Source organism: Trachurus japonicus, chromosome 8 (assembly GCF_045865225.1).
Source record: "Trachurus japonicus isolate A0001 chromosome 8, Traja_1.0".
NCBI lineage: Eukaryota > Metazoa > Chordata > Actinopteri > Carangiformes > Carangidae > Trachurus > Trachurus japonicus.
This window is the reverse complement of record NC_140914.1, coordinates 33,737,581-33,751,642: the sequence shown is the minus strand read 5'-3', so window position 1 is coordinate 33,751,642 and position 14,062 is coordinate 33,737,581.

Sequence of the window (14,062 nt, the reverse complement as noted above, 5' to 3'; positions counted from 1 at the left end):
GTAGATCTCACAATACAGTAATTAACATATGTAAACATACATATAATTGATTACTACCCCTTTAAATCGATTATGAACAGTAGTGAGGAGCAGTCAGGGAGACAGTAAGTGGTGGCTGCATCTGTCCTGTCCTCAGAGTTTGCATTCAGAGCACAGCAGCAGACCTTCCTGCTGATATCCACTCCTGGTTATCAACAAACTGGTCTACAGATAGGAGTCCAGTCCAGACAGCACTCCACTCGCTCTATGATAACATCACACTAAATGACTTTCAGCCCAGTGTTTTGCCTAAACTGGTCATCTGAAAATGAATCAGCAGATTTGAGGATGTTGGCACCAGCTGTCAGCAGTGGTCCTGTAGTATGAGACAGGACCCAGGACTCGAATGCAGCATCTCTAAATCAGATGATGATTTGTGCTGATAGTTCAAAGACAAGATTAGTATGAAAACATGGTTTAAAGGACTTGTTTGGTATGTTAGGAAACAGGACTACTGACTTGCCAACAGTTGGAGTAGATGGTAAAATAATATAAGCCTATGTAGTTAGCTTAGCTGAACATAAAGATTGACAACAGGGGGAAAAGGTTAAAGCAGAAGTAAGCGATCCGGTGGTTTTGGCTAACTCCCTGTCAGCAGATGGAGTTAGCAGTCCCCACCCTCGTCCCTACGTCACCACATTCACGCGCATCCCTTGGCTGCACACACAGAGAGGACCGCCCCTTTATGCCGTTCTCTCTCCTCATTGGATAAAAGTTGTATAATACAAGGAAAGTTTTCTCCTCGGCTTACAGCAGAGCAGAGTGACTGACAGACCCATGTTTCAGACCAAACACTAAGTGATTGCTGTCGGAAGATAGAACTATTTAAGACTTATATTAACACAAACATTCCTCTTACTTCTCAGTCTGCGCACCTGCACTGGCTAAAATCATCTACGTGTATAATCATATATTTACCACAATACCAATTCTATACTAATTCCAAAATACAGAAAACAGAGGCTGCATACACACACCTACACATTGTCAGTGAGCAAGGAGAAGTTTAAAGGGATAGTTCAACATTTTGGCAAATTGGCCCGTTGCCATAATCCCTATAGTCATAGCAGTAGGTTCGTTACCTTCATTTGCCAGTGTAAGATATGTTTAGAGATAACGACGTGGCTTACATAGATAACTGGACCTCCTTCTGGGGAAAGACTGGTCTGATTCGGAGAGATGGCGTCCATCCTACTCTGGATGGCGCATCCCTCCTATCAAGGAATATAGGGAACTTTATTCGCCATGCTAATCCCTGACAAGCACCCAGAGTTCAGACCAGCAAGCAGAGCCGCAGTTTAACACGCCCCTCTGCTGGGTCCTTCGTGTTGTCACCCACCCAGCCTATAGAAACTGTGTCTGCCTCGAGGCTGTCTAAGCCTAAACCCGAATCTAGAGGAGTTGTCTATAGCAACTTAGTTAAAATCAAAACCACTGCTCCAGCAAGCCAACCTAATAGAACTATTAAATGTGGTTTGCTCAATATTCATTCTCTCCCATCCAAGTCTCTCTTAGTGAATGACTCAATTACAAGTCACCATATTGACATATTAACACTAACTGAGACCTGGTTGCAGCAAGATGAATATGTTAGTTTGAATGAATCTACCCCTCCTAGTTACATTAACTGTCATGTGCCTCGTAACACAGGCCGAGGAGGAGGAGTGGCTGCTATTTATCAGTCAAATCTGATTATCAACCAGACATAATAGTTCATATAATACATTTGAAAGCCTTACTGTCAGCCTCTCTCACCCAGACTGGAAAGTAGAAAAACCACTCTTACTTGCTGTAGTGTATTGTCCTCCTGCACCTTATTCTGAGTTTAGAAGAATTCCCTGACTTTCTGTCAAATTTAGCAATGAGCTCAGACAAAGTCATTATAGTAGGTGACTTTAACATTCATGTGGACATCGATGATGATTGTCTGGCTACTGTATTCAAGTCACTTTTGGATTCAGTCGGCTTCTCTCAGAGGGTAAACAAACCCACTCACACTTTTAATCATATCCTTGACTTAGTACTCACTTATGGAATAGAAGCTGACCGTGTCACAGTTCTTCCTCAGAACCCCGTCTTGTCTGACCATTCTTTAATAACATTTGAATTTACTTTAACAAATTATATCCTACCTGGGAAAAAATCCCGCTACAGTAGATGTCTATCTGACACTGCTGTTTCTAGATTTAAAGAGCTTATTCCAGCAGAGCTTGCTGCCACATCCTGTAACCATATTATGGGCAGTGATGCTGATTTCACCTAGCCTCGTAAACCAGCCTCTCGCGGAAGTGCATTCCATTTCATTCCGAGGGAGAGTCTGGCCTCATCCCCATTCTAAGCGTTTGGACTGAAACCCTCAGAAGGCCGAGCCAATCAGCGTCGCCCGCTGTGATTGACACAGCACGTTGGCCAATCAGGGACCGACTGGTGCAAAGCCCCGTCACTACACCAACTTGCTGATTGGCTGAATGGGGTTGTCTGTCAACGCTACTACCAAAGATATTAAACCGTCTTTGCTACTACTCCCGCCCAGCTCCTGCCCACCCCAAACGCTTAGAGGGGGGATGAGGCCAGACTCTCCCGAGAAATGAAATGAAATGCATTTCCGCGAGAGGCTGGTTTACAAGGCTAGATTTCACCCCCACACAGGTGGACTATCTTGTGGATAGCACTGCGGCAGCGCTCCTTGGGACACTTGATGCTGTAGCTCCCCTGAAAAAGAAAGTTATCAACCAGAAAAGAATAGCTCCCTGGTACAGCCCAAACTTGCGCTCTTTGAAACAGAAGACCAGACAGCTGGAAAGGAAAACACATTCCAGCCAACATGAGGAAGACCGTCAAGCCTGGAAGGATAGTTTATTAATATATAAAAAAGAACTCCGTAATGCTAGAAGCAATTACTATTCATCTTTAATAGAAAAGAATAAGAACAACCCCAGGTTCCTTTTCAACACTGTGGCCAGGCTAACCAAGAACCATAGTGTCGTTGAGCCATCCATCCCTCCAACTCTCAGCAGTAATGACTTCCTAACTTTCTTTACCGAAAAGATAGTTAATATTAGAACGAAAATTGCTAGTAATGGACCACAGATTACAGTACCCACCCAGCACCTCCCAGACTTGGTACACACACGCAGTACCCAGGTCCAGACTCTCCACTCGTGGAGACAGAGCCTTCTCAGTCGCGGCTCCTAAGCTGTGGAACAGCCTACCTCTCCATGTTAGAGCTGCACAGTCTGTTGAACATTTTACAACACTTTTAAAAACGTATCTTTTCTCCTTGGCGTTCACTCCCAGCTAAGCAAGCAATCTTGGTTCTCTCTCTTTCTTTCCCTCTCTCTCTCTTTTATTCTTTCTTTTTAATCTAGATTTGTTTTAAAGTGACTACTATCCCTTGTGTTGTTTTTAATTATTTGTTGTTTGTTGTAGTGTTTGTGATTAACTGTGTTGTGCTTTTGCAATTGTACAGCACTTTGGTCAACTGAGGTTGTTTTTAAATGTGCTTTATAAATAAACTGTGACTTGACTTGACTTGACACTTGGACAGCTTCTCTCCCATCGACCTGTCAGACTTAACTTCTGCAATTACTTTTTCCAAGTCAGCCACATGTCTGCTGGATCCAGTCCCGACAAGAGTACTTAAGGATGTCTTCCCCTTAATTAACATTTCTTTTCTGAACCAAATCAATCTTTCCTTAGCCACAGGCTACGTGCCACAGGCCTTCAAGGTGGCTGTCATTAACCCTTTACTTAAAAAACCTTCTCTTGACCCAGATGTCCTAGCCAACTATCGGCCTATATCCAACCTTCCTTACATCTCTAAGATCCTTGAGAAGATTGTCCTGAAGCAGCTACATGAACATCTGCACAGCAACGAGCTCTTTGAAGCTTTCCAATCTGGATTCAGAGAACACCATAGCACTGAAACAGCACTTGTCAAAGTCTCTAATGATCTTCTTATAGCTTCAGACAGAGGTCTCGTCTCTGTACTTGTACTTTTGGACCTCAGTGCTGCATTCGACACCATCGACCAGCATCCTGCTGCAGAGACTAGATCATGAAATTGGGATTAAAGGACCTGCCCTAAAATGGTTTAAGTCATACTTATCTGACAGGTTTCAATTTGTTAATGTTAATAACGACCATTCAGAGTATAGCAGAGTTACGTATGGTGTACCGCAGGGTTCAGTCTTAGGGCCAATCCTCTTCATTCTTTACATGCTCCCATTAGGTGGCATCATTCGGAAGCACTCAATCAATTTTCACTGTTATGCGGATGACATGCAACTCTACTTGTCCATGGAGCCAGATGACAGAAGCCGCCTCATCAATCTGCAAGACTGTCTGAAAGACATTAAATCCTGGATGTCCTCTAACTTCTTGCTACTGAATTCAGATAAAACTGAGGTCATTGTGTTTGGACCTAAACATCTCAGGGACACTTTCTCTAATCAGATCGCTACTCTAGATGGCATCACCCTGACCCCGAGTACAACTGCGAGGAACCTTGGAGTCATTTTTGACCAGGACCTTTCCTTCAGCTCCCACATAAAACACGTGACTAGGACCGCCTTCTTCCATCTGCGCAGTATCACTAAGATTAGGAATATCCTCTCCCAGAGTGATGCTGAGAAACTAGTGCATGCATTTATCACTTCTAGGCTAGACTACTGCAACTTTCTCCTGTCAGGATGTCCGAAAAACTCTCTAAAGAGTCTCCAGCTGGTCCAGAATGCCGCAGCAAGGGTTTTGACAGGAGTTAGGAAGAGAGAGCACATCTCTCCCACTTTAGCTTCTCTCCACTGGCTTCCTGTAGGATTTAGAATAGACTTCAAAATCCTTCTGCTGACTTATAAGGCTCTTAATGATAAAGCTCCAACCTATCTGAAAGAACTAATCATTCCTTAGCCCTTTGAGACAAACTGTTTGTAAAAACGGGCTATACAAATAAAATTGCCTTGCCTTGCCTTGCCTAGAGTGGTAGAGCCGAGGGAAACCAAGGAATCCCATTAGCCTCCGTAGCATAGCTCTGAGCAGCTCGCCGCTCTGCTCTGCCATTCTAAAAATAGCTTGCACCGACAATTAAAGTTAACGAACCTACTGCTATGACTATAGGGATTATGGCAATGGGCCAATTTGCCAAAATGTTGAACTACCGGTATGCCTTTAAACTCATTTAAAACACATCAAATGAAAATATTAATTTCCAAAGTCAGTATTATATTTCAACAGGCTAGACGGTAAACACAGCCCACTAATGTTGTGTGACAGCTCATATTTAGAGCTGTCGCTATACGTTAGTCTGAACGAGCTAATGTTTGCCTTTGTGAATGCTGTATTTAGAGCATTGATACATCAAGTAGTAGTTGTTTCAATTTCCAAACAGAAGCATGTTATTAAGTCACCCTGATTTCTGTGCACAGATCCAGATGTTTGTCCAGCTACTGACCTACACTGTACCTATAGGCACTACTGTAAACTAAACATGACTAAACATCTCCATACACCAGCCCTGGTGTGTTTCTTGTTTGTTTGTTTTCCACAATTCGGACCTGTTGCTGCTGCCATTCTACATTTAGTTATTATTTCTTATTTTATCATCTCCTTCTCTTCAGAGGTACCATACTGCCATCGTCCTACTCAATCTATCACAGCCTCGGTACCTACAGCCCTGAAGAACTGGCTTTCATGACATCCCTGGTTCCGTCTCACTGGTTTAATCCATATGTGGCAGGATGAAGGAGGGCCCGGGCGGGGTTTGAAGCCTAGTCTAGTAAGAGTAAGAGTAAGGGCCCTAGTTTCTTGGCGCAGCGCAGGTGGCGCAAGGTAACGCAGCTGGTCTAATGCAAGTTTCGACCAGCGCAGCCTAGCGCAAAGTCAGATTGGAAGATTGGCAGATCGCACTGCGCTGAGATAGGCGTGGCCGCGCAGCAGGGGGAGGCGTCACAGATTCAGCTTGGTGCAGTGGAAGTTTTGTGCGAAAATGTCCCGCCGAGGTTGCGCTGAAAGCTCGCCACCTCCAACCAGGTCTACTCTCAGCGTAGGGCGGAGCGCAGCAGGTGCAGTGGAAGTTTGACTGACTGACCTGCAGTGCACACACGTCACCAAGACCTCACAGGCAGGTTTCCACAGTTCCAGACACATTTCAATGCAATAAATATCCACAATAACCACTATTTAATGCAACTAACGGAATCAACACGTGAATTTATATCTATATAGATTGTCCCGTCACATCTGACGTCAGATCAAAGCAGAGATCAAAGGCTGTCGGTGCGTAAAGGAAACTCCACCTGAATTAACACAGCAGGGACGAACTGGCACTGAAAAGCAGCTGTGGATGTCCCAAGCAGGACTGAGGGTGGATGACTGTCGCTGCCGTGTTGAGATACCACCCTGCCCTTGTGATGATCGCTTTATTTATTTATTTACTTATTAATTCATTAGCGCGAGCGACCGCATCACGCAGCCGTAATGAAAAACAAAACACAAATCTTCATCTCTCTTAGTCCACCACAACAGCCTCGGTATCAGATAGTCAGTATATAGCCTACTACAGTATACTCAGCATCTCTATCACAGAAAAAAAAGAGAAAAAAAGAGACGGACAGAGAGAGGGAGAGAGAGGAGGACAGAGAGAGAGAGAGAGAGAGCGTCCTTTACGCTGATTTCATTCCGCATGGTGTTTGCTTATGTTGTGATTAGTGTAGCCTACACCTCTCATCTTGCTTACACAGGGTTTGAATAAATGTGAGTTTCTTTATTAGTTTATTAGTTATTAGTTGTTGTTTCTTACACTGAGCACCGGTTCTCAGTGTATCAGATCAATCCTGGTTAAGTATATTAGTAAACTCATTATTGGTCACTCTGAGCTCGGACCTCCGGACCAAAACAGCTGTTTCCTCCTGGGAGAGGTTCGGCCTCTGGCGTCGCTGTCTCCTCCGTCCATGTCAAAGTATAAAATGACAAACTTGCAGTGCGCATCACCCGCGGCGCAGTTAAAGGTGAGGAGAGGAGCTCCTTTGATTGGTGAAGATCCGAATCGGCTGTGTTAATCCCACTTCTCCTCCTCCTGTCTCCCTCCCGCCCTCTCTCCTCCCCCTTTGCCGTTTGCGCCGGTGGGAGGGACGAGGGGAGGGCTTGCGCTGGTCTAAGTCTGACTGCGCGGCCCACCAATCTTGCGAAATGGACCTGGGCCACACCCCGTTGGCGTGGCGAAGCTGCGCTGATGTTAGACTTCACCTGGTCTAAGAAACTAGGGCCCCAAGAGTCTGGTAAGAGTCATGTGCGTTGGGGCGGTGCGTGGCGCAGTGGGTAGAGCGGCCGCCCCATGTAGAGGCTACAGTCCTCGCCGCAGGCGTCCCCGGTTCGAATCCCGCGTCGGGCAGACCTTTCCTGCGTGTCATTCCCCCTCTCTGCCTCCCCATTTCCTGTCTATCTCTACTGTCATCACTATCAAATAAAGGCAAAAAGCCGAAAAATATACTTTAAAAAAGAAAAAAAAAGAGTCATGTGCGTTGACCATTCGACCAAAGGAATATCCCTGTGGCCAAGTAGCCAGGCCACATGATCAATTGGAGGTTGGACTGTCAACTGTCAGCATGGAGAGATCGCCACATTCAAGGCTTGGTGTGACAATCACCATCTTATGTTGAATACCAAAAAGACCAAAGAAATGATCTTCGATCCCAGGGGAGTGATGACCCACGACCAGGTGATTATTGATAATAATGTGATTGAACAGGTGCACACTTTCAAGTACCTTGGTGTTATGATGTGTAACTCCCTGTGCTGGAGCGCCCATGTTGATTATCTGTGCTCCAGACTAGCCCAAAGGCTTCATTTCTTACGCAGGCTCAGGCTGTTCGGAGTCCGACCTGAGATCATGCTCATCTTTTAGAATTCTGTTCTTGGTAGCATCATTAGATATGGAATGGCGGCATGGTTCGGCACACTAACAGTCGAAAACCAGACTGGCAAATATAGTGAAAACAGCAATGAAAGTAATCGGGTCAAATAACCAACCCCTGCCCTTGCAGTCTGTTTATGAGACTTCTGTAATCAGACAGGCAAACAGAATCTTGGGAAACGCTTTAGCAGAGGTCTTCAACAGGGGGTCCGCGACCCCTAGGGGGTCCGCGGAGGTACTGCAGGGGGGTCGCGAAAGTTTTGGTTGAGGGAAAAGAAATATGACAAAAGATATGGAAGTTATGAAAAAAAGATCTATAGGGGCGTTCCCTGCTGCTGAACATCGGATTTTTACATACAAGTCCTCTGTTTTCCTATAATATAGGTGTCAGGCGAGACTTTGTATCGCATCTGATACAAACACTGCGCACCGTCTCTCTCTCACTCTCTCTCGCTCGCTCACTCCCCCCCACCCCCCTCTAAAATCAGCCCGATGGCGGGCGCGCGCACACACACACACACACCGCAGTCAGTGGTGTTGTGTGACACTTGGCCCCTGAACCGTCAGCTACACAACGATGGGACTTTAGTTTTCATTCTCCATACACACTCGTTAATTAACAGGACACACTCATACGATGGTGACATTAACGTTATCATGTGCTTGTACTGTGATGTTGTTGTCATGTGGCTGTTGTGTGCTACCATGTGTTTCCTGTGTTGTGTTTGTTTGTATGGTGATACAGTCTTCAGTCTGCACTTCTGCCCACAATGAATTTCCCTCTGGGAGAATAAAGTATATCTTATCTTATCTTATCTTGTCACACATAGTCAAACCAAAATGTAAAAACAACAATTACTGAAGACTCTGCTGGTTGCCTGGCAACTGCTCCATGCCAAGTGTAACCCAGGTCCCATGTAGTTAAAATAAAGCTAGAGTGGTTAATACTATGAGACTGGGCCTGGGCTCGTTGTAGGAAAATACAACTTTTTTTATGTTACTTTTAGAATGTGTACCTTTAATGTTTACTACTTTAATAATAATGACCACCACAACTGTACTTTAAATGCAAAAATATTCCTTCACAGGTATTTATTGACACAAAATAAGAAATAAGATTCAAATGCATTCTAAGAAAAATAAATAAAAGCACAATTCACAGTATGACTAAAGAGATTTTGAAAATAGACTTCAGTTTCTTTCATCCTCTTCACACTTTCCTTTAACTTAAAAGAAAACCTTTTTTGTTAGACACTTTCAAAATAAAATACCTTCAGTACCTTTTTAAATACTTTTGTTACAATCAAAAACACTTTACTTTTCAAAAGAATACCTTTTGTTTTTATACTTGAAAATAAATAATATTAATCCCTTCTCAGAATCTTTAAGTTACCTTCAAAACAGTACTCTTTAATTCACAACAACACAAAACTCAGAAATGTACCTGTGGGCCCACACATTCATATGAAACACACTTTAAATGAGAGTTACCGTAAAACTTCAAATAATGGCCGAGTCCCAAATTGCCGCCGGTCCCAATTAACCGCCGGGTGTAGCAAAATATTTTTTATATTAAACGCCCACCCCATATAAACACCGGGTCAAACGTTGTTTTTTCTGGTTGCCAAAAAATATTCTCTGCAAATATAGCGGGTGTCTCTAGACATTAAAGTCGGCCGAGGACTGACGAGACGTCAGCTGGTTGCTCCTGCCCGGTCTGTCCTCCCCTCTCATCCGCACTTCAGCACCTGTCCTGGGCTGCACCGTGTCGGCTCGGCTCGGCTCGCTCCTCGTTTTAAATGACTTCACTCCTTTTTTTTTTTAAGTATATTTTTCGGCTTTTTTGCCTTTATTTGATAGTGATGACAGTAGAGATAGACAGGAAATGGGGAGGCAGAGAGAGGGGGAATGACACGCAGGAAAGGTCTGCCCGATGCGGGATTCGAACCGGGGACGCCTGCGGCGAGGACTGTAGCCTCTACATGGGGCGGCCGCTCTACCCACTGCGCCACGCACCGCCCCTACTTCACTCCTTTTAAAAGTAGCGTAAACAGCCTACTGTTATCTGATTACTCATGCGCGTATTTAGTTAGGCTATAGCTACGTTGCATTATTATTAGTTATAGACCTACTTCATTCAATCAACAACAACAACAAAAAAGAATAGAGGAGCGAGCCAACAGGTGCTGAAGTGTGGGAGAGGAGTGGAGAGACTGGGCGTCCGCAGGGTTTTTGCAACTTGCGGCAGATCAGAGAGGGCGGAGGACCGACATGACGGGGGTCTCGGTCTCCTGGTACCTGTGCGGTCCAGGGCGGTGGAGGTCAGCGAGACCGAGAACGAGTCCGCCCTGGCCGTATTTACAGTAATGCCTTGAGAAACACACGTATCGTTCCACCGCCGCCTGCCGCCACAGAGTGAAGCCTCTTTCCCCAGAAGGAGGTCCAGGTTGAACACTATTAATAAACGCAGGTCCCAAATAAACGCAGGTCCCTAATAAACGCCTGTTGATTTGAGCGATTTAAGCAAATAAACGCCCGGGCCTTTATTTGGTGTTTTACGGTAAACCCGTTGCAGGCCTGTTTATTGAAGCTTGTGTGCGGTGGGGCCTAAAAACTGTAATGGCCGCTTCACTCAAAGCTGAGCACAAAATAAAAGCACGTGCATGTGTATGTTAGTACTCACGAATCCAGGGTTTTAGTTAGTAGGGGTAGAAGGGGAATGGGGGATGAAAGTCTCACGATGATAATGGCAATGGCGGTGGCAATGATGATCCAAACACACATTCGCGGGCAATGGCGTAGCGAAGGAAGAAAACACACAGCAGCAGCAGGACTCGGCACGACACAGCCGAACGCAGAACAGGGCAGAAGAACACCGGCAGGGCCACCGGCTGGAAACCCGTCTCTCTCTCCAACGTCCGTCTCCGAATTGAGCCACAATATCAAACGCTATCTCATGTCGAATTGGCATTAGCTTTGCTTTAGCTTCAAAAATATCACAATGCAAAAGCTACGATATGCAGGCACATTAGCACTGAATGCTACCGCTAGCTAGCACGTCGCTAACCTCGTTACACATTCAGTCTCGGTTCACTATAACAGTTAGATATAGCACAAAATACAGGCATACACATTATATTCACCTCTTGCAGGTCACACAGAAGTTTATATCAGGACCACGAGTAGTCGACCTCCACGATAAAACTTAATGCTTCCCACACAACACGATGCCTCCTCTCTTTAGCTCTCTGGTCGATAGCTTCTGGCTCTTTCCTCATGCGTGCTCACTACTTCCCACACTAACCTGCGGCACTAGTCCCGCCCCTTACACGGTGACTTTACTCTGATTGGCTCGTGAGTTTTAACTAACCAAAGGTAAAACAGGAATGAAATGATTGACAGGTGACAGGTAACAGGTTAGGTTACACACATAAGGCTAGTTCGAGATGAACTGCGCCTCGTCTGGACGGTCGGCGAGAGCAGGCGGCAGCAGCAGGGGGCGGTGACAGAAAGCTGCAGTCAAGTCGGACAGTTTCCAGCCGCCGTCAATACAAATAGGAAGTCACCAAAGTATATATTTCTTATGCTGTACTGCAGTTGTCCAATAAATAACCAATATATTTCTCAGGATATAAGTTTGATTCAGTGTGAATATTTTTTTAAGCAGTATAGGCCTACAACATGAGATTCATATAATCTAGCATTATACAACGACACGTAGTGTTTGCAGTCCTAACTAAGAGCCAATCAGCTCATGATCCGGCGGGTTTCCCATCATGCCCTGAGGCTGCAGGCGGTAGCAGTCGGTGGAGAGCAACTGCGGCGCCTGGCTCTAAAAACTGCGGCCGCCTTGATCTCGTGAGGTTATCGTTGCAGGCGCGTGCATGACGTCAGAGCAAGTCGGGATCAAGTCGGACACAAATCTAACCGGCATGCTGATCACCGGCGATCGATTCTGCGCACGCCTGGCTCAATCTCGAACGCACCTAGTAACACGGCTTCTTCCTCTCTATTTTTTATCTCGGATCACAGATATTTCACCGATTTAATGAACTTAAAGACCTTTATATGAATTTATCTTTTAACTATAAATAGTCTTATTTACTTAACTGTACATTATATTTATGCTTTTAACCAGCACACATTTGAACAGTTTTTAACAATTATGAACTCTATTTATTTATGAACTTTTTTAATAAAGCATATTATTATACTGTTAATTACTTTTTATGCTCTGTAACTTATATGATTTTTGTGCAGGGCTACACAAGGAATAGGTTTTTTATTGATTAACAAGATATAGCTAAAAATGTGTTCATCAGTGAGCTATAGATGTTCTGGTGGGTGAATGGTGCTACCCACCAACTGAGGTCCAGTGTTGATTTTACAGATTGATATCAGGGCCACTTCAGGCATATTTTAATCGTATAAGACCAAAATCTGATCCTTTCCATCATAAATTCTGCTTTTGCTTGTCCACTTCAGCCTGCTAGTGTTGGAGCAGCACACCACTATCCTTAGACAGCTCTATAGTGTAAAGACCAAGCGAAAATTACAAGGTGTCTGACAATTGCTTCTGACAAACAAGTTGGCAAAATACATGGATTTTGACAGAGCCGTCATCTCTCCCCCAGTGTAGAAAACATTCATGTAGCCGGGGCACACAGACACACTTACTTTCTAAATGAGAAACATCACCCGTGGTAGGTCATTAGATGTCACTAATTAACATCAGCTCCAAAATTAAACTGGTCTGTTGTCATGTTTGTGTCTGTACTCGTCAGATTGTTTGTGAAGTGAAAGGGGCATCACTGTATAATCACGAGCAGACTGTTTGTGGAGTCCAACAGAGTGACTCTGATGGTTTTTGATCACCAATCACTTTAGGTCAGTTCACATCATGTCTCATTCTCCCAGTGCAGCTCTAATCTCCATCATCTTATCATCATTAATTATAGTTTTGGATCAAGTAGCTTGTAAAACGAGCTGACCAAAGAGTTTCGGACTGTTTTGGTGAATATAAGACTGGACTGGATGTCAGCAGATATTCCATATTAAAGAACTCAGATCAGGATCAGGGCCAAAAAAGCATGATGCTACTAACGGCAGCCTGGTTCCATCTGTTTCCAGGCTTTATGCTAAACTAAGATAGCCATCTGCTTCCTGTAGTTTCATATCTATTCTTGGCAAGAAAGCAAACAATTGTGTTTCCGTAAGTGTTTGATGATTGCTTTTAATATCTTTTACATACTCTCTCTCTCTCTCTCTCTCTCTCTCTCTCTCTCTCTCTCTCTCTCTCTCTCTCTCTCACACACACACACACACACACACACACACACACACACACACACACACACACACACATACACACACACAAATGCACGGTGAGTTCTGAGGAGCCCACAATACTCAAATTGGTTTGTTTGAGCCCATTACAAGTATAGCTCAGTATTAATAATACAACCAAGAAGCATTTACATCCATAATATTAAAAAAAATAAAACAGATGCCCTGGTTTAGTTCTGTATCTTTTGGTCTATGTGAAGGGAGCTCATATCACCATCATTGCTGCTCCACACTCAGATTCACACCCAGGTCTGTATAGAGACGTCCTCCCAAGACGCTGATCTGGTTTCAGTCCATCAACTTCCTCTCCTGGGAGTCCCTCCCCCAGTCGTCATGCTAATGGCTGAGGTTAATGGAATATCATTAGGGAACACTATCGTCACTCTTGGCTTGTCCTATTTTTAAAAACCAAAACAGACACATTTTATTTGTCTTTGATGACATTTTTTCCCAGCATGAATGTAAGTTGTCACATTGTGGAGAATAAATCCAATATGGAAGAAGGGGACTGGGAGAGATAAAGAGAAAATATATTTAGATGGAAAAATCAAAAATTGTGTGCTCTTCTCACACTTTCAAGAATATCACACTTTACAGGCTCCATTAAGAGCTGTGACCGTCATGGAGAGTGAAGATACCAGGATGTTGGCTGGATGGAACTGGTCCCCTTCACCTTTCAGGGTCATGGTCTGCCATTCTTTAAAGTCTCCCTGGAAAAAAAACAAAAACAAACAAAAAAAACATTTTCACTGGATGGCAGATGATTTC